Source organism: Schistocerca gregaria, chromosome 8 (genome assembly GCF_023897955.1).
Source record: "Schistocerca gregaria isolate iqSchGreg1 chromosome 8, iqSchGreg1.2, whole genome shotgun sequence".
Lineage (NCBI taxonomy): Eukaryota > Metazoa > Arthropoda > Insecta > Orthoptera > Acrididae > Schistocerca > Schistocerca gregaria.
In genome coordinates this window covers 130,906,280-130,932,208 of record NC_064927.1, presented here as the reverse complement: position 1 = coordinate 130,932,208, position 25,929 = coordinate 130,906,280, and the positions used below count along the sequence as shown (strand labels likewise).

Below are 25,929 nucleotides of genomic sequence, written 5' to 3'. Positions count from 1 at the left end.
CAGTATATCAATTCTGTAAATATTAGAAGTTCCAGTTTACTGTAATTTATTTACCTATTTTGGCAATCTGCTTACAAATGATCAGAGTAGTGAGTGTGATATTCATTTTTTTATTTTTCTTTATTTGCATTTACTGAAATGTTCCACACTCACAAGAATCATCTCATTTTTGGGTCTATAGAACGAAAACTGAATCTAATCTAGTCCAAATTAAGACGTACGGTGCAATGTTGCTTCGGACACCCACGCAGCCACTGCTATTTCGTACTTACTCGCCATTACCAGTCCCCTAACTCTCAATGAATATTTATTTCCTTGATGGCAATATACATAATGTACGAATGCAGATTGCGACAAATAGACAACGACATAAGGAATTTTGGATCTGGCCGTCATTCGTGCTGGGATGGCCGAAGAGATGCAGTTTGTTTATTGCCATATAATGAGAGCCCATCCCCGTAATCCTATTGAAAGCTGTCTACCCTCGGTTACAAGGCTGATGGTTTGACGTAGTGCATGGTGCTCTTCTCGATTCCGGTGCAAGAGCGGTCTGGTATTTGATGGTAAACCACAAATTTATGAATCACCTGAGACTCCATTCCATATGTATGGCTGATTCTTCTTAATCTCCCCAGAGCCATCTACGTGATAGAGATGAACACATCTGAAATGTAGGCCCGCCATGGAGGTGTGGGAGATGATGAGACTGATGTTGGCCCTCATTCAGCGAACGACCCCTATACCAGTGACTTCGACATCCCTTCTTATCCCAGATATGAAGTGTTATCCACATACTAAGATGAATGCAGTGATATGGAACAAGGGCCTGAGCATAATACACTCCTGGAAATTGAAATAAGAACACCGTGAATTCATTGTCCCAGGAAGGGGAAACTTTATTGACACATTCCAGGGGTCAGATACATCACATGATCACACTGACAGAACCACAGGCACATAGACACAGGCAACAGAGCATGCACAATGTCAAACTAGTACAGTGTATATCCATCTTTCGAAGCAATGCAGGCTGCTATTCTCCCATGGAGAAGATCGTAGAGATGCTGGATGTAGTCCTGTGGAACGGCTTGCCATGCCATTTCCACCTGGCGCCTCGGTTGGACCAGCGTTCGTGCTGGACGTGCAGACCGCGTGAGACGACGCTTCATCCAGTCCCAAACATGCTCAATGGGGGACAGATCCGGAGATCTTGCTGGCCAGGGTAGTTGACTTACACCTTCTAGAGCACGTTGGGTGGCACGGGATACATGCTGACGTGCATTGTCCTGTTGGAACAGCAAGTTACCTTGCCGGTCTAGGAATGGTAGAACGATGGGTTCGATAACGGTTTGGATGTTACCGTGCACTATTCAGTGTCCCCTCGACGATCACTAGAAGTGTACGGCCAGTGTAGGAGATCGCTCCCCACACCATGATGCCGGGTGTTGGCCCTATGTGCCTCGGTCGTATGCAGTCGTGATTGTGGCGCTCACCTGCACGGCGCCAAACACGCATACGACCATCATTGGCACAAAGGCAGAAGCGACTCTCATCGCTGAAGACAACACGTCTCCATTCGTCCCTCCATTCACGCCTGTCGCGACACCACTGGAGACGGGCTGCACGATGTTGGGGCGTGAGCGGAAGACGGCCTAACGGTGTGCAGGACCGTAGCCCAGCTTCATGTAGACGGTTGCGAATGGTCCTCGCCGATACCCCAGGAGCAACAGTGTCCCTAATTTGCTGGGAAGTGGTGGTGCGGTCCCCTACGGCACTGCGTAGGATCCTACGGTCTTGGCGTGCATCCGTGCGTCGCTGCGGTCCGGTCCCAGGTCGACGGGCACGTGCACCTTCCGCTGACCACTGGCGACAACATCGATATACTGTGGAGACCTCACGCCCCACGTGTTGAGCAATTCGGCGGTACGTCCACCCGGCCTCCCGCATGCCCACTATACCCCCTCGCTCAAAGTCCGTCAGCTGCACATACGGTTCACGTCCACGCTGTCGCCGCATGCTACCAGTGTTAAAGACTGCGATGGAGCTCCGTATGCCACGGCAAACTGGCTGACACTGACGGCGGCGGTGCACAAATGCTGCGCAGCTAGCGCCATTCGACGGCCAACACCGCGGTTCCTGGTGTGTCCGCTGTGCCGTGCGTGTGATCATTGCTTGTACAGCCCTCTCGCAGTGTCCGGAGCAAGTATGGTGGGTCTGACACACCGGTGTCAATGTGTTCTTTTTTCCATTTCCATGAGTGTATATCTTTACTGTGTTAATGATAAAACACTTTCTCAATTTTTGGACCTTCCTATTGGAACGATTCACTTCTACGACGTTAACCGCTCTACCAAAAATGGTTCAAATGGCTCTGAGCACAATGGGACTTAACATATGAGGTCATTAGTCCCCTAGAACTTAGAACTACTTAAACCTAACTAACCTAAGAACATCACACACATCCATGCCGGAGGCAGGATTCGAACCCGCGACCGTAGCGTCGCACGGTTCCAGACTGAAGCTCCTAGAACCGCTGGGCCACATCGGCCGGCACCGCGCTACAGGCAATACTTTGCTAATTATCTGGGTAGTGTTTTCTTGGACCATTCCCACAGCTGGTGAATGCCAGGTATGAAAAGTTAAACTTATTTGCAAGTTAATTTCGAGGAATGTACCAGAAAAAGTAACAGAATCATACGAACCCATTTTTCGTGAAGAAGTATCCGGCCTGAATGATGGGTTAGAAGGACCAATGAACATGAGGCATTTTGCCCATAGAGGGGCACCACTGCAAGAATAAAGATATTTTGTTTAACCTCCCTTTATGTTCCACAAAATAAGAGATACTCCGTTGTACAACTGATGGATGTCCATATTCACAAAAGCGAATACATTTTGTGATTTTTACAACGACTGTGGTCGCCACAGTGCCTATTCCTTCGTACATGGATGCATGTCCGAAGAAAACTTGCATCGTGGTGCTGAACTGTGCATCTTAGCAGTGGTGTTTTGGCCGACTCTGCGCTCGTCCACTCCCACGACTTTTTGCAACAGCCGTGGCAGCGACGCTATTTTACTCAGCTGCGCCGAAAAAAAGAGGCGGTGCTGTACAGCCGTGGAGATGCCGAGTACCGATCGAACATAGATTAGAATATATCAAAATACTAAATAATATGTACGTCAGCTCCGTAGCTTGCATTAGACTTCATCCAGATAGTGAAAATCTGACTGCTATAAGAGGATATAAGGATAGTGGGTACATGCTATTCTCAGCAGTCTTAAAGGAAGATTTCATAAACTTGGGAAAATATAAATGAGTATATTTTAGTGGGACACACATCAGTGGCCTTCGTTTTTCTGATGGCATATACTATAATCTTAATTGCACAAGACCGAAGAGTGCTTGAAAATTAATTACTATAAGGCTGAAATAATTAATAAGCACTAAACCAAATGTAAAGTAGTGCAGTATAACAGAGGATTTGTAGAAATAGTTGATTAAGCGCTGTGTTTATGGCAACTGGAGGCAACGTACGGATGGGCAGTAAAGGAAAAATAAGTGTAAAAAAAAAAGGCAGCAGTGTTTTTGGTAAACTAAAGAGAATTTTCAGTCTTCATAATGATATGTGGACGGATGACACTAGAAGACATGTAGGTCAAAATATATGTCTTAAGCTGAGGACTGTGTCTAAAGGAGATGTCTTGGGGGAGGATTTTATCCAGCGGCAATCTCAAGCAGGTGATGAAAGAGATTCATTCATTTATTTTAAACTGTAATGTCTCAGAGTAAGGATTTAGTATTACACAAGGAAAAGAGAACATTTAAACTGACGTGAAGTACATGAAAAAAATAGTGGGTAAACACATTTAATGGTGACGTTAAAATCTTCTGGGTTATTAGGCCGCGTCAAGTCGGAACGTCGAACATTTTAGAGAAAAATGACGCGGCCTAATAACCCAGAAGATTTCAACTTCAGTGAAAACGGCCACGAAAGCCTGCAGACTTACATTTCATGGTGTTTTACCTGCACATAGTGTGTCATTACCTACTTTGATGAGAGCGGTATTCTTCCATTCGTGTCCTGAATATCACACCAAAAACTGTATTCCAGTTCGAAATATACTTTCTAACGCCTTTTTGTGCAAAATCTGAAACTCTAAATGCAGTATGTCTGGAGCCAGTATTTTAAACTAGAGACGGTTGCAGGAAAAATGTAGTACACGTTGCTCGTAAGATGTCACGAACACCGGGTTACGTGCTCTCTTCGTTTTCTCCTAACCGCCATAATATTTTTAATCTTTGCTGTAGAAATTGCGTAAATTCTACCAATCGTAATCATTAAAAAACGTCAAGAAGTAATAATAAATCAATAATAAAACTGATAACTTATAAAATTAAGTACATTAAAACTATTAATTAAAATAATTGTAGATATTAAATTAAAATACAATCTTTATAATGAATGACGAGATTTTTCATATAATAGGCAAATGTTGTCAACTGGTTGTCTTTAGAATGGAGGAATGTTCTCCGGGTAGCAGTATCAGTGTCTTGTAGCAAACAAACTTCTACCTGACCAGACATCAAACACGGGATCTCTGCAAGGAATATATGGAATTTGATCATTCACCTACAAAGACTGCTGCTTCAGGATATGTGTGGAATGGTATTCTTATCTAAGAAAGGTGACTTATCACATGACAATAAGGCTAAAATAGTGGCATGATTAATTTTGACATCTCCACAACCAGTATTACCCCTTCGAGATCTTGCTGGTATCATTTGCAAAACTGGTATGTCGCAGTTAATTTAAGGCAGTGCTGCAAAAGACTTGAAGCGTCGCTGATATTTCCACAGGACTAATTTGTGCTAATGAGTATTAAGTAAATTACTTTTGTGACTAAGTTCCCAGCTATCTTTATCGGTCGTCTGTAAACTCGCTGAAATAAGCAATGAATAAATGCATACCTGAAGCAGACGTTTGGTTCCCTTACCCCCTCACACTGACAAGTACGTATCCAAGAACACCAAGACAAACATTTATTTCACGACTGTGGAGATGGATTTTCTCAATTGCCATTTTAGAGTGATGTTCTATTACATACTCAGCTTATGTTGAGACACTTTGAAGATAAGAAATTACTAGAAATTTACCCGACAATGATCCTATTAGTGTTCTAGATGGATAGAAGAAGACATGCAATCCCTCCTGCAAACAGAGCACGTTGTCTTATCGATAGATACTTTAAACTCGAGCTGAATAAAAACAAACGTCGACTGATTACTGATATAGATGAAGGTTAATACTCTTTTAAGTAAAAGAAAAAGAAACAGAACAAAGGAAAGCAGCACTGCTTCCATGATGAATATTTATGTGGAAGTAACGTAAGAGCCCTATGTTGTTCCATGATAAGGACACAATAGGCTATTATGTCCCCGACGCCCAGCCCCTACGCAGGTACATAGACATTTCTGGACGCTGCGAAAGAAACGTGTAGGGTCACTTATTTTGCCTGTTTCATTAAAGTAAATTTTCATTTATGTTTCAGTGCGGACCACCTCCGATCGGTCTGAAATCTATAGGCGGAGCACGAATTCACGAATACGCATGGTGTCCCATGGGTGTGTTATCTCCCTCGTTCCTTCATTTAAAACATTGGCCATCTCTGCCGCTGCGGATTTGAATTTCGTTTCGGATAGAACGTGAACCTGGTTCCTAACGCAATAAATTAATTCAGTCCCGCGCAACTGAATAGCTGGTTTCTCATCCAGGCGAAGTGGTTGTGGAATACTTCTCATTCGAAGAGGAATAAAATGGAAATAAAATGCACGTTAACAGAAGATACGAAATAATTAAATTATAAAGGGAGAAAGCAATGTATAAGCAGGTCACATGGGAAGTAATAAAAGATGAAAAAATATATTTGTCTGATTAATTTATCACGTACTACGGCATATTAATTTTTCTACAAGTATTGGTTTTAACTGATTATTTGCAATACTACAGTACTGTAGGAGAAACATATGGAAGATTAAAGTTTTGAGCTAGTCTGTGAGTCTTTCAGGATTAGTCTTTTGTATTAATATTACATAAAAATACAGGTAAACGGAATTTTGTAAAACACACACATTAAATATATATATATATACGTTGAATTCATAAGTACATCATGTTCCTTAGAGATATATCTGCAATGAATATTTAGAAACCATAAACAGATTTTTTTTCGTGAACATACACTGTCCGGCCCGCAGGATAGGTGGCTGACTTGAAATGAAAGACAAGATGCTCTTTTTATTTTTAGTTTTCATGACTTTTCATCCAACATAGTCTCCTTGTGTGTTAATACACAACTGGAAGCCGTGGAGGAGTGATTCGTAACATTTCAGATACTCAACCTTTGATGTTGCCTGTAGTTCCATGATCGTTGCCGTTGTCAGTAGTATAAATAATTAGGAATCACACGCAGACAAATCAGGCGAATAAGGTGGGTGTTCACGCACCATGCTACATTTTTGAGCCAAGAAACCGTGTACGATCTTGCTTTTGAGAGCGAGTGCACTGTCTTGCAGCACTCACGACATTCCTTGATTCGGGTATTCGTGTCTAATGCCAAAGATCATTGGCGATAAACGATTTAAAACCTGAGGTATAGCCGAAGAACTAATCGTTATTCTTCATTTGACTTTCTGAAGCGAATTCTTTATGGATAATTTCCTTTGCATCAAAGGAAACAGCGAGACTTTCCTGCACGCGCACTTTTCTCTGTCTCGGAGATTCCTCACCTTTCCATTTTGAGCATTGGCCCTTAGTAAGTGGCTCGCACTCAAAAAACTATGTTGCACCACGTTTTACCATGAAAAATCTGAAATCTGGGTCCCTAGCGACCTATCTCTTCATGTCTGTTACTGTGTTCTACTCTGCATTCTTTTTTAACGTCTGTGAGTGAATGTCGAAGAAAAGGCGCCAACAAATCCACTTTCCGTATAAATTTTCAGTGAAAATCCTACGCACAGTTGATTTGGAATTGCAGTGAGCTCCTCAATTAACCTGGTAGATGCGTAACGATCTTCGCAGAATTTCAGCAACTTTTTGAACAGTTTTTGAATGTAACTGTCATGATGCTGACGGACGTGGATTATCTGCAGTGCTCCATCTAGCATCCCTAAACCTTGAATACTTCTTAAAAATGTTTTTACGGTGCACTGCTTCATTACCGTAAAGAGTGTGTGTCATTTGAAAAGTGTCTGTTGCACTTTTAACCTAGATAAAACAAAGTTTAATGTTCACATGTTGCTCCACTGCTCCTTTCAGGACAGAAGTTCAAAAAAACTTTTCAGTTTTTCATTATTTCGAGCGGTTTGTGGTGCTAGCGCTGTTAAATTTAAAACATCACAGATGAAATTAGCACTATAAAATCCGCCATCTGTCGTTTGGCACGGACTGTGTACATTATTTTTCAGTGTGTCTGACTTCGGGATGACTGAAGGTCTCCCCGTAAGTACTACAAAAATGGTTCAAATGGCTGTGAGCACTATGGGACCTAACATCTGTGGTCATCAATCCCATTAAGCTTGGAACTAGTTAAACCTAACCAACCTAAGGACATCACGTACATCCATGCTCGAGGCAGGATCCGAACCTGCGACAGTAGCGGTTGCGGGGTTCCAGACCGTAGCGCCTAGAACCGCTCGGCCACACTGGCTGGCCCCTTAAGTACTATGCGGATTTTCAGCGTCATTTCATCACTATTAGAAAATCAGATTTTGAACGCGCTGTTCATGTGAATGTCAATTTTTATTCGATATCTGGAACGAATGTAGCGTAAAGCTTGGAAGAGCAGTCATGTCTCACTACTAATATGTCGTAATTTCATTAGTATTAGAAGAAGGAGGCCAACGCTAGTTTTAAGGATTTTTACTGCACTTAATGGTACTTCCTAGTCTATTCTGACCTTCAGCCCAGAAATGTTCACTGGATAAGCATCCCACTCTGAGTACTTTGAGAAAAAGGAACTAATAGCAGTGGAGCAAGGTGGTGTTATCGGAATTGTTCTTATAACTGTCCTGACACTAAGGTAACTTTTTTTCTTTTTCATTAGTGCTTCTTCTGTGGCTAAGTGACTGGTGCAGATGGGTGCCGTGTGGGCTCGATTCCCGCTGCAGCCTGTGATTTTTACTTGGTGGGCGCACTGGTACTCAGCTCTCAGCCTCGTGATGCGAACTGAGAGTCAGTTGATGGAGTAGTACCGACTCCATGGTCTGAGAAGTCGGTGAAATGGCCGGTGCAGCGGTGTGCCAACCACATGCCTCCCCCCTCCCCCCCTGCCAGCAACACTGCATCCGCATGATGTCTCAAGGCGAGGGTGACATGACGGTCGGTCGATATCCTTTTCGCCTTTACAGCCTGGGCGAAGAGCTCGCATGTACTACACAAAACTTCCTAATTCTTAGACACGCGTTATTTCAATAAATGTTATTATTCACAATAACATATATGTGATTCTTCAGTTTCTCCCGGCGTATTTGTTGCTCGAACAGTCCACGGGTATACTGCCGATTCATAGTGTCCAACGGGCACAATATTTCGACATTCAGACATGTCACCATCGTCTGGTGCGCTCACGAACTGAGCTCCTGTGTGCGGGCTGAATTACTTAGTCCCTATGTCGGTAAATGCCTTCACCATATCTGTAATTCCGTGGATTTCGTGAAACGTCTCGAGAACTTCAGACTGAAAGAAAGTGATATCCTAGTGAGCTTCGACGTGGTTTCACTATTCACCAGGGTGCCTCGACGATAGTCAGTCGAGCTTATTGCACAGAAATTTGACGAGAAGACCACAGAACTCTTTAGGCATGTCTTTTTTTTTTTTAAAAAAAAAAAAAACCTTTATTAATAATACGACACAACATTAATTTTAATTATACAACATAGTCAAATACAAAAAACTATTCCCATACTATTAACCCACTACCTCAAATAATTAGTGGGTCCTTAATACATAGTACTACTTGGCAGTGTATTACTTTTACGGCACTAACTACGGGCATGATTAATAGGCTACTTGTTAGACTACCCTACATGACTAACTAGTGTGATCTGCAGTGTTACAGTATGTGCCAGAAGTTATGCATACAAACCTACTGTTATTTAGCCTGCCCACCGAGCTAACCCCAGTGGGCGTGCCCCTGGCACTGGGCTGGCTACGACTCTTACTTCACTGCAGTCCCTACCTTGTTAGTATGTTAGTATTTCTAGTTCTTGCTAAAGCTACTTTCTAATCAAAGAGAGTTGTGCGATATTTCCAGGTCCGGGTAATGCACCTGCCGTCCTTGTCCAAAGACGCGGCGGATTCCAGCCACGAAATGGCTGGCCAGATCCGCGCCTGGCGGTAGTGCAGGTGCAGCTTGGTCAAGTTCGGTTTGGTACTTGATTAATTTCTTGCCCTAATAAAGTCCCTCATGACTTTCATCGAGATCTCATTTGCCAGACTGTTGAGGACTTTGAATGTGTCGGCACGCCGCAGCAAGGTATATGTATCTTGGCTAGGAAGTTGCGCTCTAAGTTCACTTGCCACGCCATCATACAACGTGCAGTTGTAGATGACGTGTTCGGGTGTTCCTTCCGGAGCACCACAGTCACACGCTGGTGTCGCCTGTTTACCAAATCGGCAAAGGTATGCCGGATATGGCCCATGTCCTGTCAGGAAGTGCAGCAGACCCCTACTTGGCTGAAAGTGTCCCATTTTTAACCTTTCTGCGACATCTGGAAGTAACTCAAAAACTCGTCTCCCTGTTCCTTCCCCTTCCCACTGACTTTGCCATAGTTCCTCCCCCCTTCTCTTGATTGCATATTTGTCCCCTACTTGCACACCCATGATTTCCCTAGTCTTTTCAATTTTCCCCTTTGTTACCCAATACCACGCTGCCTGCTCCCTAATTTTTATATCAAGGGGACATAATCCCATAATAACTAGCAACGCCCCCCCAGGAGTAGTTCTATATGCCCCAGCAGACCTTAGTAACATACTTCGCTGCACCCTCCTCACGGCCATGGCAGGCGCCACCCTCGTGAGCCTGTGTGCCCAGACCCCGCTGGCATACCCTACTAAGGAAGTCAGAATACTATTGTGATATAATTTTATAAGGTGGGGGGGGGGGTAAGTGAAATCTTTTATGTCCTATGTTTATTAAGTTATTAAGGATTTCTATCGCGCGCTGTGCAATCGTTTCTATGTGCGTTGCGTAATTCCATTTTTCGTCTATTACTACTCCAAGATACCTAGCTTCGCGTCGCCGAAGAACTGGGGCTCCCGCAATCCTGACAGTTGGATTTCTTATCAGACTGCCTTTTAGTAGAAGATATGTTGATTTGTGTGGTGCAATTTTCATTTTTGCCTCTCGGCACCATTCCTGGAGAACTTGCATTGACCTTTCCACTTTTGGCTCTAAGTCTTCTCGGCTACGGCCACCTACCAGCAGGAGGAGGTCGTCAGCGTAGGCTATCACGTCTAGCACATCTCTACATTGTTGTAATCTGTCTAACAGGGGCTCTATGTTTACGTCCCAAAAGAGTGGCCCCAGGACCGATCCCTGGGGGCACCCCTTCGTACAGGTCTTACTTACTCTCCCGCTAGGCGATGATAGCCAAACCTCCCTGTCCATGCAATAGCTCCTCAGACAGCCATAAAGGGGCGCCGGACACTCCATCTCACGCAAACGCGAGAAGAGCGAGGGCCACCAGAGGTTGTCAAAGGCGCCACTGATGTCCACCATGATGCCTACGACATACTTGTGCGTGGATGAGCCACAGACCTCAGCCGCCAGGGCAATTGCGTCAGACGCTGATCGCCCCGGCCTAAAGCCGAACTGCCTGTCACTCATTCCACGCAGCATCCTGTGTGCGGTCAGTCTGTCCGCCAGCAGCCTCTCCAGCAGCTTCCCCATGATGTCTAACAGGCATATAGGTCTGTAGGATTTGGGATCCATGGGGTCCTTGTCCTTTCCTTTTTGTATGATTACTACATTTGCTGTCTTCCATACTCTCGGAAATTTCCCAGCTGTGAGACACTCATTGAAGAGCTGCGTTAGAGGAGCCACCAGCTGTGGGGCGAGGAACTGTACCAACTCCGCTACAATGCCGTCTGGTCCTGGCGCCTTCCCCTTCTTTAATAATTTGATGTGTGCTGCGACTTCTGCTTCCGAGAAAGGGTACACTCTAGTATCATGGGTATATTCTAGAGAATCCTCCCTGCGGATTTGCCTTTGAGAGTCATCATCATCATGTTCGTCATCGTCCGGTAACAGAGTGCGCAGAAGAACTTCAGCAGTTTCCTGCCACGACTCTGTCACTCGGTCTCCATCTCGGATGGTCGAGAGAACCGCGGGGGATTTAACCTTTTCCCTTACGAGTTTGTAGGGTATTCCCCAGGGATCGGTATCGAGCTGATTTAGCACATACTTCTCCCAACTCCTTGTTCTTACTTCCTTTAATTCCCTTTGAAAATTTTCTTTTTCATCTCTGTAACGCTGCAACCAGTATTGCTTCTCTTGCCAGACGGCACTTCGCTGGTAATACCTCCTCGCCCGTCTAACAGACCGACGCATACTTTCCAGTTCGGCAGTCCATGGTGATGGTGAGGCCGCCACGGCCCTCCTCCTGGTTGGCACAGCGACCTTTACCGCCCTAACGATGGAGCCTACCAGTTCTTCGGCGTACCTGTCGACATCCAGGCCACCCTCAGGCAACGGAGGAACATCACACTCCTGAGCCAGGCATTCCCAGTTTGTCTTGTGAAAGTTGTATTGAATCTCCCACCCCAGGTCCCAGCGGCACTCTTCATCTCCTATGCAAAAAGTAATCAAGTTGTGATCGCTTGTGGTAGCGTGCTCTATCACATTCCAGCTGTGGATGAGGTTTATGGCATTCGGTGTTGCTAACGTCACGTCGATGTTGGTGCCTTGTCCCCCTCCTCCCGCATAGGTGGGGGGGGGGGGGGGGGGGTTCCCTGCTTTATTTACTACCACCAGCTGAGACGCCATTATTGCTTCCTCTGCCCTTTCACCATTTTCGTCCCTGGTGCCGCTGTACCATAGGGGGGATTTCGCGTTCATGTCTGCTGTGACTATTACCTCACACCCACGTAACGCCATCATTACCCTAGAGAGATGTTCTATGAAATGTTCGAAATTTCCCCCGTACTGAAAGTACATATTAACAATATATAATATCCCGGCGGGTGACTGCAACTCGATGACGTTACAGTGGCAATCAGAGAGTTGCGCTATTTTTGTGGCTCTAAGGGCCTTATTTGTTATTACTATTAACGCCCTTGGCTCCTCTCCTGTAAAGATGGTTTGCCATGTTGTCGACATGAATGATATTTGCCCGGCCCAGTAGTATGGCTCCTGTAGACAGACTACATCTAGTCTCCTCTCCTCCACTACTTTCCGGAGTTCCTGCATGACCAGCCGACTATTATGAGTGTTTAGCTGCCCTACCGTGATTGAATTTAGGGTTGTCATTAAGGAAAATAAGTGTGAAAGTAACATTCAGGCCATGGTTTGTTAAAGTCGGATGCAATTCTACCATTAGCTAGGACAGCCTGTGCGTAAATTTCGTCCAGCTTGAACTCTTCACCTCTTCTCTCAAATACTTTCTTCAGCAGGTCACGCAGGGCTCCGAACTCAGTGGGAAGATTCACTGACTTCAGCTGTATTCTATCTACAGCCTCCATCGTCGTGAAGGTGACCTTCCTGCCATGTTTATGACCTGTGCGTACGACGTGCCTCAACGCTGTAGTGAGGATCGCTGGTTGCTCCAGACGCGACAGCTGCATCGCGAACTCCAAGTTGGGATAAACGCGTCTTGGGTCCGCTCCTACAGCTGGTTTATCGTCTTGCAGCTGTGCCATACTTGTGCTCGTAGTGGTGCTTGTGACTGTGCTGTCTTGCAGGGTAAAAGTTGGAAGACTCCTTGGGACAGGAGCAGTACTGTTCCTTCCGGGTAGTGATTGAGGCTGTGAGCTTGGGTTAGCTGCTTTTTCGTCATGCTCCTCATTTTCTTCTTCAGGTTCTGTTTGAATACAAAGATCAACCATTTTTACTTTCTGTGTCCCTTTTAATTCAAGCTTTGAAACGAATGTTTCAGCTTCAGGGTTTAATTTTGAGTGAGGAGCTGGAGATGTTGAGGGTGGAGACTCACTTGCAGCCCAGAAGTCGGCTACAATTACCTCAATTTCTTTTATTTCTTGCATTATTTCTCTTATCTCTTTGAATCTCGGATCAGAGCCAGTTTGTGTACTGAAGTCAATCATCGTTGCTTTTCGTTCTTGCATTTGTTTTAGAGACTTCAAAAATTTATTAAATCTTTCTGCCCTTTCAGCGTCCCTTTTTCTTTTGCTGGGAGACTTCCTTTTGATGTTCGACCTTCTTATGTTAACAGCATCAGCCATAGTCAATTCGAGATATGAGTCTCTGCTCTAGCAGTTTGTAGGTCGGGCAGTTTCTTCCTGCCATACCACAGGTTTTCTTTCCTCTCCGTGTGCATGGAATGCACACCACGGACTTTTTACATTCCTTCCTCATATGTTCCTCCTCTCCGCATCCGGAGCAAGCAGGTTTCCTATTACAGTATTTGTGAATGTGATCAATGTCCCCACAGTTCTGACACCGGGGGACAACAAGGTAGTCCTTAACATTAACGGAGTGAAAACCTATGTAGACCCTGCCCATAATTGTCAATTTCCTCCAGAGGGATCCTGTAACTTCTGCTACGTGGTGGACTGTATCTTTATCCTTAGGCCCAGTTTTAAACCTAAGTTTAAAGTCTTTTAGAAAAGTTTCCATGTTACCTTCTGAGTCAAAGTTTTGCTCATAGATTGTCTTACATAGGTCCTCGTCCGTTACGGACTTTGGCACATCATAAAGAATGACCAAGGGGTTCTTCTTACGGGGGGGTTCACATCTGACTGCCTTACATAACTGTTGATTTGCCAAAAGCTTGTTTTTGTCCTCCTCAGTGGCAACATCGACAATCACTACATTCTTTGTTGCCTTAATCCTATTAATTTTAATTTTTTCCTTTACCGGGTTGACTGAAGTCGCGAATACTTCTTGGACCTTCTTAATGTTCTGGCCAGGCATTGGTCTCAAAAAGACCGCTGTTTCCGGCCGCTTGGACACCTTGACGATAGTTTCCCTAGTTGTGGGGGGCTTGGATGCAGCTTGCGCCGCGACCCCGGCCCATGTCCTAGCAGGCTGTTTCCGGAGCCTTTCATTCTCCCTTTCAAGCTCCTCTATTCGTCCTTCGAGTTTGGCATTGGCTATTGCCCATGCCGCCAACTCGTTTTTCAGTGCCTGTACCGCAGTTTGGCTAATTTTACCGTTCTTGACATTATGGTCCAAGAACTGGCTTAATCTAAGATGCCTTTCCATACTGCATTCTTCCATTGCCTGACCCAGGCCTTCCTGTGGCGAGGGATCAGCTATCGTCGAAAGCCTCGCAGGCGCACTCAATTCGCTTGTCTCGTTAGTAGCCATCATCATCATTGGACAAGCGAAAAAAAAGGGTTGGGAACCCGTCTCTTTCCCCGGACCGGTTCCTCTGGCATGGGGGGGGGGACTAATCTACAGCTCGCTCACCAACCTCGCCCCTAGGTCAAGAGCATTCCTGAGCTGTCAGGTTCAGCGCACCGTTTCCAACGCACTGGTCCTCTTCAGCGGCCTCCTCATCGACGATTTCACCCAGCGATCACCGGCAAGTGCACCCCGCACTCCAGAGAAGCGGATGCACTTCTCGCCCTTCGCCGCCTACTCGCCCGAGCTTCCACCTTTCGGCCAAGGACCCGCTCCTACTCAGGTGGCGGGCCGGTCACCCAGTCTTTTGGCGGTCTGGACCCAGCTAACCTGGCCCAGACGATGTCACCACCATCTGGGTTTGGCAGACCACGCCTCGGTTACCCAGAGGCGCGGCGAAGCACCCTTGCCGAATCGCGCCGAGGTCCCACGCCGTCAAAAGAGGTCGCCAGCATGCAGGGCACCTGATGGTCTGTGCCCTGCGTAAAAATAGGGGAGGGGAGGGGAGCAGAAGCTACCCAGTGGTGGGGAGTCGCCAAAGGCGCCATCACCCACCCCCGAGCAGCCCCACTCGTCCCTCCCCTCCCCAGGGACAGATGTTGTGTCCCTATTGCGCAGCTTCCCCTGCGCCATGCACCCCTTGCTTTCGCCTTGGGTTGGGAGACTTTTAACGTCGTCCAGGACGTGAGGAACGTCGGCAGCCGGACTGCAGGGCCCCAGGAAAGCCGTGAGGCTCACCCTCATACCCTCGCCCGACCACCGAGCTCAACTCAAGGGAGACAGGTGGAGTGTCTCCCGTAACGCAGCTACCCCTGCGCCATGCACCCTTTGCTTTCGCCTGCGTTGGGGGCGTTTTGCGTCCTACCATGACGGGAGTTTAACGTCCTTCCTTGACACACGACAACCCTCACGAATCCACAGCCCAAAGATGGACATGACTGGGTCTTATATTGTGGAGTTCGACATCATCGAGACGGTGCGGCACTCAAGCCCGAGTTACGTTCCCCATGGGGGTCTCCACACGTACCGGGGGATCATGACCGACCACGTCTCACCCACCGCTTTTGCTAGTTCACGGTGGGCCAGTGCAGACCGTGAGGATTGCACCCAGTTAAGGGCTAGCCTTTTAACGTCATGCATGGACGGCTCTTCCCGTGTTAGCTTCACTCCTTTCGAGGGAGCTACTGAGCGCCAGGGCCACGTCAAGGCCACGGGATAGGACATTGCGGTCCCCGCCCCACTCAGGTTCCTCTGAGCCAAGAGCACTTCAGACGTGTCTGAAGATTTCCAGGAATCAGAGGGTCTCCTGGCGGTTTTAACCCAGTTTCGGAAGGCAACACACCTCCCCCAGGTGACGCCACGCAGACCGCTTTCCCAGCATGTCTTGACCTCAACGTATTTTCTGTTTAATGGGGAATACTATGAGCAAACGGATGGAGTCGCAATGGGCAGCCCACTCTCGCCGGTGGTCGCGAATTTGTACATGGAGTACTTCGAGGAGGAAGCCTTGGCGTCATCCCATTGGAAATCTACTTGCTTCTTCCTTTATGTCGATGACACGTTCGTCATCTGGTCCCATTGTAGGGACAAGCTCCTGGATTTCCTTACACACCTAAACTTCATACATCCAAACATCAAATTCACTGTGGACACCGAAGCAGAAGGAAGATTATCATTCCTGAACGTCATGGTCAAGAGAAGAGCTGATGGCACCCTGAGCCACTATGTGTTCAGGAAGAAAACGCACACTAAGCTGTACCTGCATGCAGACAGCTGCCACCACCCTTCTCAGAGGAATGGAGTACTTAAAACACCAGTGCACGGGGAGCGCAGCATCTCAGACGCAGGAATCGGAACACCTCAAAACCGTATACCGAAAAAACGGGTACTCGGAGTGACAGATTAGACGCGTTCTCCGTCCCACCACCACAGCACACCCTGTGGAGACGGATGACGTCACGGAAGAAGAAGTAGCCACTGCCTTTATTCCGTACAATGGCGCACTATCGGGGAAATCGGCCGTATATTAAAAAAACAGAGTTAAATGCGTCTTCTGCCCTCCCAATAAAACACGGGCATTACGGGGGAGCGTGAAATATGACCTCGGCTTGAGGAAGGCCGGCATATATCAAATTCCCTGTATATCGGACAAACAGTACGCACCAAAATCGTTGCAGAGAACATCAAAGGCACACTCGACTGAATTACCGAAATAAGTCGGCGGTAGCAGAGCACAGTTTGTCCGACAAACACGAGATGGATTATGAGCGTACCGAGATCCTGGCTCAGACCTCTAAATATTGAGAGGCTATCGAAATTCGCACCAGGTAAGATCTTATCAACCGAGATTACGGCTACAATCTCAGAAAGGCTTGGGACCCGGCACTGAATGTAATTAAGAAGACTCTCAGCAAGAAGTACGAACTGGCGAAGAGGGCAGACGTAGCAAGCACATCGATGCTACGACAGTTTCTGACGGCCACGCCTTTGCGACCGCCGGCGCGCGGGCGCGGACGGTGAAGAGAGCGGCCCGCGGGGGGAGGGGATTTAAACCGGCCGCCCGCCCTCAGGAACTCAGTTCGTCAGCGCACCTGACAATGGCGACATGTCTGATCGCCGAAGTATTGTGCCTGTTGGAGACAATGAACCGGCGGTATACCCGTGGACTGTTCGAGCAATAACGTATATAGTTCGTAATTTACAACACTTATAAACCACGGACGTGTCAGAATTCTACCCTGCTAAAAAGTGTCTGTTCGAAGATTAACGTAGCCTTTAAAAACTTTCATTTCCCTCTTTCAAGCAAACGTTTTGCTATTTCTGAAAATGTAATACTTCAAAAGTTACTTGTATTCAATACTTTCTTATTCCAATGTTCCAATCTTTAGACTTAATTTTTTCCAAAGTCCAGCGTTATAACCTTGTAAACCCGGTTTTTCTTTTTCCAAAATTTCATTCTTTTACTAAAACAACATGTTAGTTTGTTAACTGTTCCAAGTATAAAATTTAACTTTCTCGAATATTGTTGACGAACTTTGGGAATCCTCTTACACGTTCAATTTTCCCTATAACAAAGAAATATATATTATTTTGCCTTTTTCTAAATAAACAGCTTCTGACGAAACTAATTTACTTCAGCACCAACTGAATCTGTATGTTTTCCACTTTCTCTAACTTTTACGATAACATGCAGACTATAATAGTTCTGTATTTTACCATTTTGCAACTTCTGTAATACACGTCACGTTGCAATACACTAAAACCTCCAGCCTAAAAGTTTAGGCCACAGTCCAGACACATCACAAAACCATATGACTCTAGACACACACGTCTCATCATTAGCTAAAATACAGGGCAGATCCCCATCAACTTGTGCTTCTGCCCTTGGCGAATTCACAATCTATTATCAGTTCATTAGCTTTGAAGCGCCGCGAAGGGATATCTTTATTTTGTTGGTCTTTTTCACTTGTAAACTTACTAAAATTCTTCTAAGTGGTGTAGTTTACCGGTTTATGTTACGATACTGATGCTCCTAAACTCTAAAATGCTGATAATCGAAACTGAACTTTGTGCTTACAAATATGAAGAGAACAAAAAGTAAATTCTGCGGCGTTGCATATTATACTTAAAAACTGTTTATTACATTGAGTAACCATAGCAGTATTATTAAAGAAGATATTCGACGAGGCACTGGTAGACGAAACAGGTCTGTAAGTTACTCATTGACTGGCTATAAACATATAGTTTTTTTTGGCATAACCGATTTAAATCTCCTATCAAATAGTTCCAGTTTCATAACAGCTGCCAGTCTTAGGGCGTTCATTACAACATAATGTTTTCATAGAATTGAATCCAAGGTTCAAAAATCCCTTAAGCCTAGGGACGCCTTGTTTATCATAGCAGTGAAAGTGCAGTTGCACGACGCCAGTCTGCGGTTGCTTACTTCTAAATGTTTCCCCACACGATGCAATACCATCTGCTTAAATTGTAGTGTACGAATAGTTCTTTGTCAAGAACCTTCACAATCTCTCTGTGACTTTAAGCAGTCAGTTTCTAGAAAGTTTCCGTTCGTGGCCCTGAATATCTTCTAGTTACGATGGCGCCTTTCGCGGAACTTTTCTCCACACACTCGTGGTGATTTCCACACAATACAAATTAGACACATGTCTACAGGGTGACGTAATACGTGATGCACCACCCTTGACAACCTGATACGAACTGTAAACAGTAGATAAGTCCATCGAGTACACATGACAGATTACGCTGTTGTTTTTCAACGCAGTGCCACCAACATGGATGAGACTGAGTGTTGTTTGTTACGAACTGCAAGCAGTATACAAACAGATCCGTCACATGATCTGCTAGGTTCTCTCGGCGAAACAGATTAATTCTGTGCTTTCGTGTGTTCCGTCGAGCGTTAAACAGCGTAATTAGGGTGTCTGTAGAAACAGCACTCAATTTATTAAGATCTCGCCGACCAACTGGAAAATGCTGCCAATGACGGCTCTGGAAAACAAACGAGCATCAACGACCTGAAGGGCGCCGGAAGTAAAAGGCAGTTATGAATAGTGGCATAACACCAATAATACTATTGTACACTGGCGTGTAAAATCTAAAGACGCAAGTAACTTTCGTATGAGGTTTCGCGGCCAAGTAACATAGCTCAAGCAAATGTGGACCATACATAGGAAGATCGGCTCTAGTGTAAAGCAAAAGGTAGATGAAAGAAATCTGCAAACGGACGAACAGATATAACACTTTTATTCAAAGATATTAATTACACTTGTGTTACTGCAATTTGTGAACATTACAAAAGACGGGACATGTTGATTAAAAGCACGTGTGATCAGCACGGACAGCAAGGCATGCTTTGTAACATGCTCCCATACTGGGCACATGATTGATAAGCAGTTATTGTGGTAGGCCGTTCCTTTCCTCCAATAAAAAAAATAAATAAAAAAAATGGCTCTGAGCACTATGTGACTTAACATCTGAGGTCATAAAGCCCCTAGAACTTAGAACTACTTAAACCTAACTAATCCAAGGACATTACACACACCCATGCCCGTGGCAGAATTCGAAGCTGCGACCGTAGCGGTCGCGCGGTTCCAGACTTAAGCGCCTAGAACCGCTCGGCCAGTGTGACCGGCTCCTTTTCTCTACTATCATGGTTGACAAGTGCTGGATGGACGTTGGCGCATGTTGACGTGCTACAGTAGGTCTTTTCAACGCCTTCCACTCGTTCTCTGTAAGATTTATTTCGAAGGAACGGGGAGGACAGGCAATTAGCCATTGTGACAACGGAACACTACGTAATGTTCGTTGTGGAAGGAGACTACTCGCTTGCAGTCGCTGTTTCACTGTGGAGCGTCTGACTGAGTGCCCAGTCCTGTGAAAATGTGGTAACAATCCACTGTTTGACTTGGGTCCCTCCTTGGATGTTGCACAATGTTGTAGTTTATCGTGATCGACCACCTTCTGTCCTTCAGAGAGCGATGAACGTGGTTCGGAACGCTCCCCATGCAATCAAAATAATTTTGTGAGTTATACCAAACACCTGAGCTACACTCATCATTCTTCTTCCAGTTTCCCGATGGTTCTTGCTCGGGGGAAGACATCCAAATGTTGTCTCTAGACCATATTGTAATGAAGAACGCCACCACTGTGAGCCGAAACTGCTTGCTGGTTGACACACGCTGTCTTTACCACTACATTCACCTGCCTCATGTTGCAGGGCTCGCTCCATTTGGCGCTCTAGACACACTGACAACTTGTGATATCCTACTTTCTTTGCACATAAGGGAGACCTTGGGCATCGTGGTCCAACATACTCATTTAGATCCACCTAGTAGTAAGCAAAAAACCATTTACATGAAGTTTCATTAAATTTGGGCAATGGCCTTGCCGCAGTGGATACGCCGGCTCCTGTCAGATCGCCGAAGTTGAGCGCTGTCAGGCGTGGCCGGAACGCGGATGGGTCACTCTCAGGGCCGTCATGCGCTGTTGCCATTTTTCGGGGTACACTCAGCCTCGTTATGCCAAACGAGGAGCTACTCGAACGAATAGTAGCGGCTCTGGTCAAAGAAGACCATCATAACGACCGGGAGAGCGGTGTGCTGACCACACGCCAATCCTATCTGTATCCGCACCTAAGGATGACACGGCGGTCGCACGCTCGCGATCGGCCACTTGTGATTTGAAGACGGACTGCTCAGCAAATTTACGAGTGGATATGATCAACAAAATGACGATACATCTTCGCCGTGATTGAAAGCTATTGAACTGAACGTATACTGTGCATACGCTGATGATTATATGCCGACTTTGGAAAGTTTGGAAATTTGTGGTAATTTCCCATGGGACCAAACTGCTGAGGTCATCGGTCCCTAGGCTTACTCACTACTTTATGTAGCATAAACTAAGGACAACATACGTACCCATGCTCGAGGGACGGGGGAAGCCCTGCGCACCCTGATAAGGGGCCTCAGAACACGACCCAATGGTTGACTCAATGGTATCTGTTTGCCGGCGCGGTTGCTAGGTCAGAGGATTAGCTACCCTCTGTAATAAAAAACTGAGTGAAAGGATCAACAAAGAACCTGAACGGGTGTCATTGGACGTCCGCTATGAACAAATTCAACGAACAATATAGAGCAAAATGAGATCTAAAAAAAAAGGTGGATAGAGAGTCTGCCGTAAGAAGGACATCCAGGGTTCGAGTTCCGGTCGGGGCACACATTTTCAGCTGTCCCCATTGATGTACATCAACAACATCTGTCGACAGCTAAGGGTTTCGATTTAATTATAATTTCGTTCTAGAGAAGCTGCACTGTCATCAATGGTATATGTCCTTTCGGGGACAGATACTACCTTAATATAGACTACATATTTCTTTACCTAGCTCGTCCTTACGTTTTGCAAAGCAGTGTAGTAGAATCGTTTCTGGTGGTGGATCATTCAGTCACTGATGCAAGACGTATGCTGCATATTATATGGAAAGTAAGTATTTTAAATCACTGTGTTCACCTCAAATGTCTACGGCTAGAATTGGATCGTGCCATTAACTTAACAAACAATGCTTTGTTGGCACCAGACTGACAAATATGTGGAAAGCGCAGTCCACGTTCCTCTGCACATTAATTGTTGCTCTGCGTCTCTTTCCTGCTATGCACGTAGCTCCAGCCTGGAGGAAATCTCCACATGCTAATCAAGCTGATGCGGTTTTTCACTTGACAAGCCGCACAATCGCAAGACGCCCAAGCCGATAAGATCCTTCTACTCATAGCAGTAGCACCTCCAAATGTAACAAGACAGGCAGTAACAAAAACTAAGAACCAAAACCAAGAAACATACCCTATGCGCCCATTGTTTAGAACTCGTGCGGATCCATCAGCACTGAAATCCTGAAACAGCTTTCTTCAGACAAGTACTCTGATACCAGCTTCAGGAGGAGCCAGCTGAACTAAGCTGTGTAGAACCAGGTCCCCTGGAAGGTTATGGACAGCAAAAGAGAAGTCGGCAAGACTCAGCGGAGAAGCGCCTAGGAGGATGTCCAGCGCAGTTCTGGGCGAAACGTCAGGAACAAAAGAGTTTCTTGGACCACGACCTCACATCCCGAAACGTTTACCAGAAACTGTCATCCAGTAGTGAAAGCCTTAATTCTGTGATCAAAAGAGAAGCTGCCATCACACTACCACCTCCAATACAGGACTGGGAAGCTTGAGGAGTGAGAAGATGCAAAATTAATTTGAAGTACTGGGGTATCAGCGACGATGAACCTGGTGACTGAGTGGCAAGAAGGGCGCTGAACACTTTAGTTTGCTGTAATCTGAGCGAAACCTTTGACATGGAACTCTTGTCTGCAGTGTTCAAAATGGTTGAAATGGCTCTAAGCACTATGGAACTTAACATCTGAGGTCATCAGCTCCCTAGACGTAGAACAACTTAAACTTAACTAACCTGAAATCACACATACCCGTGCCCGAGGCAGGATTCGAACCTGCGACCGGAGCAGCAGCGCGGTTCCGGACTGAAGCGCCTAGAACAGCTTGGTCACAGAGGCCGGCCGTCTGCAGAGTAGGACAGTACCATGTGACTGCTAAACATCGGACTAACAAGGCGTGAAAAACTCCCAGTCATTAATATTAGAGTGTAGTTTTGTGTTTATTTTGTTTCAGTGTTTCCCGGAGTGGATAAATAAATAACCATTTATACTTCATAGTCAGGTCGGAGCACAGGCCACAAGTACACATAACAGCATAGCTCGTATCATTTGAAAAAGCTGACTGTCTCAGTCGTCGAAATCTTGTGCATTAAATGGAATCAACAACTTGGGTGAACACCCGAAAGCCCAAGCGAGGTGGCGCAGTGGTTACCAAATGGTTCAAATGGCTCTGAGCACTATGGGACTTAACATGTGTGGTCATCAGTCCCCTAGAACTTAGAACTACTTAAACCTAACTGACCTAGGGACATCACACACATCCATGCCCGAGGCAGATTTCGAACCTGCGACCGTAGCGGTCTCGCGGTTCCAGACTGAAGCGCCTAGAACCACGCGGCCACACAGGCCGGCAGTGGTTACCACACTGGACTCGCATTCGAGGGGAAGACGATTCAAACCCGCGTACGGCCATCGTGGTTTAGGTTTTTCATTATTTCCCTAAATCGCTTCAGCCGAATTCAGGCACGGCCGATTTCCTTCCCTATCGCCGCGCGATGTAGCCGATCGGTCTTGGGCGCCTTGCACGGTTCGCGCAGCGCCGCCCGTCGGAGGTTCGAGTCCTCTCTCGGGCATGGGTGTGTGTGTTGTCCTTAGCGTAAGATAGTTTAAGTTAGATTAAGTAGTGAGTATGCTTAGGGGCTGATGACCTCAGCAGTTTGGTCCCATAAGACCTTATCACAAATTTCCAATTTCCTTCCCCATCCCTTACTCATCTGATGAGACGGATGACCTCGCTGTCTGGTTCCTTCTCCCGAACCAACCAATCAAAACCCGAAAGCACACCATAATCCTTCACAAGATTTGGCCATTCAGGATGTTTCACGGCGCTTAAGATTCATTTCTGTCCATTGGTTGCTTGCATCAGAAGCTTAGGATCTCTCTCAATTAAATAACGTCCAGTGTCTTTTTTCTGCTGTCTCCGGTTTGTCAATACCGTTTTTGTAATTTGTGGGATATAGTAAATCCGCATAATGACTGCTCATACACCGTCCAGTCACAATATAACCGCCACCTATGTTGGACCTTAACACGCAATAAGCGCTGACAGGCAGCATTAACAGCGGGGGTATATGAAGAGTGTCGAGGGGACGCGAAAAAACTTCAATCGTTGTCTAAAGGCGGAAACGGACTGATTTATTGACGTCGATGAGAGCATGATCATTGGCTTTTGGACCAGAGGTGGAAGCATTTCCGAAACAGTGTTTGTAAACTATTCGGGTGCCGCCGTGAATAATGTATACCTTGCTAAGTAAAATGGCGCTGTCCAAAACCGGTGCCGAGGAAACTGTGATGCACACGGGCCATAGATAGCACGGGGTCTTCGATGTCTGCGGAGATGTGAGCGAGTGAATAGACAAGCAATTGTTGGGCATCTTACCAAACAGGTGAACCAAGGGGGTACCAACTTTGTCTCCTCAATGACTGTTCAGTGAACGTTGCTGCGTTTGAGCCTCTGCAGCAGGCGCTTGGTTCGGGTTTCACTGCCGACTACTGTTCTTCGGTGGCGACAGCTGGAAATTGCACGCCAGTAGCTACGGATGAATCACGTTCTCTGTCCCATTGTGCAGATGGCCATTGTATCGTTGGCATGGTGTAGGCCGGAGGAGGGGCCGTCATAGCACTCCCTGAGTGATCTCGTCATTCTGGAGGGTACAATGAATTTACAGTGGATTTACTCAAGTACTCATCTACCCTTGGGGTCCATGTCTACCTCCTACATGCAGTCCATTCTTCTGGCACGATCGTATTTAAAATCGGATCAATGTGTTTCACAGCATGCAGTGTACGTGCGTTCTTCTAACAAGGGAACCTCCCCATCGCACCCCCTTCAGATTTAGTTATAAGTTGGCACAGTGGATAGGCCTTAAAAAACTGAACACAGATCAATCGAGAAAACAGGAAGAAGTTGTATGGAACTTTGAAAAAATAAGCAAAATGCACTAACTGAGTAGTCCATGTGCAAGACAGGCAACATCAAGGACTCTGTTAGCTCAGGAGCGCCGTGGACCCCTGGTTAGCGTGAGCAGTTGCGGAACGAGAGGTACTTGGTTGAAGTCTTCCCTCGAGTGAAACGTTTATTTTTTTTATTTTTAGACAATTATTATCTGTCCGTCCGTCTGATGTGACAGCCACAAGAAAACCTAAGTCGGGCATGGTAGAAGAACCTTTTTACCCATTAACTAAGTGTACAAGTTAGGTGGGTCGACAAAATATTCCTGTCATGTGACGCACATGCCGTCACCAGTGTCGTAAAGAATATATCAGACGTGTTTTCCTGTGGAGGAATCTGTTAACCTATGACCTTGCGATCAAATGTTTTCGGTTCCCATCGGAGAGGCACGTCCTTTCGTCTACTAATCGCACGGTCGCAAAACACATGAACTAAACTTCTTACAGTGAACAGAGACGTCAATGAACGAAGGGACGGATCATAACTTTGAGCTCACATTATCCTTGATGTTGCCTATCTTGTGCATGGACTACTCAGTTTGTATGTTTTGCTTATTATTGTCATAGTTACACACAACTTCTTCCTGTTTTCTCGATTGATCTGTGTTCAGTTTTTCAAGGCCTATCCACTGTGCCAATCACCATCATCATCATCATCATCATCATTTAAGACTGATTATGCCTTTCAGCGTTTGGAGCATAGCCCCCTTATAAAATTCCTCCACGATCCCCTATTCAGTGCTAACATTGGTGCCTCTTCTGGTGTTAAACCTATTACTTCAAAATCTTTCTTAACCGTATCCAGGTACCTTCTCCTTGGTCTGCCCCGACTCCTCCTACCCTCTACTGCTGAACCCATGAGTCTCTTGGATAACCTTGCTTCTCCCATGCGTGTAACATGACCCCACCATCTAAGCCTGTTCATCCTGACTGCTACGTCTATAGAGTTCATTCCCAGTTTTTCTTTGATTTCCTCGTTGTGGACACCCTCCTGTCATTGTTCCCATCTACTAGTACCTGCAATCATCCTAGCTCATATTCGTAACTTCAACCTTGTTGATAAGGTAACCTGAATCCATCCAGCTTTAGCTCCCATACAACAAAGTTGGTCGAAAGATTCAACGTTGCACAGATAACTTAGTCTTGGTACTGACTTCCTTCTTGCAGAAGAGCGC

At 45.9% G+C, this 25,929-nt stretch overlaps 1 protein-coding gene across 2 annotated transcripts in view; it reads right to left on the bottom strand.

Moving 5' to 3' along the window:
- Positions 1–25,929, bottom strand: part of LOC126284071 (calcium/calmodulin-dependent protein kinase kinase 1) — a 1,500,861-nt gene that overhangs the window by 269,225 nt on the left and 1,205,707 nt on the right. The window lies entirely within an intron of this gene.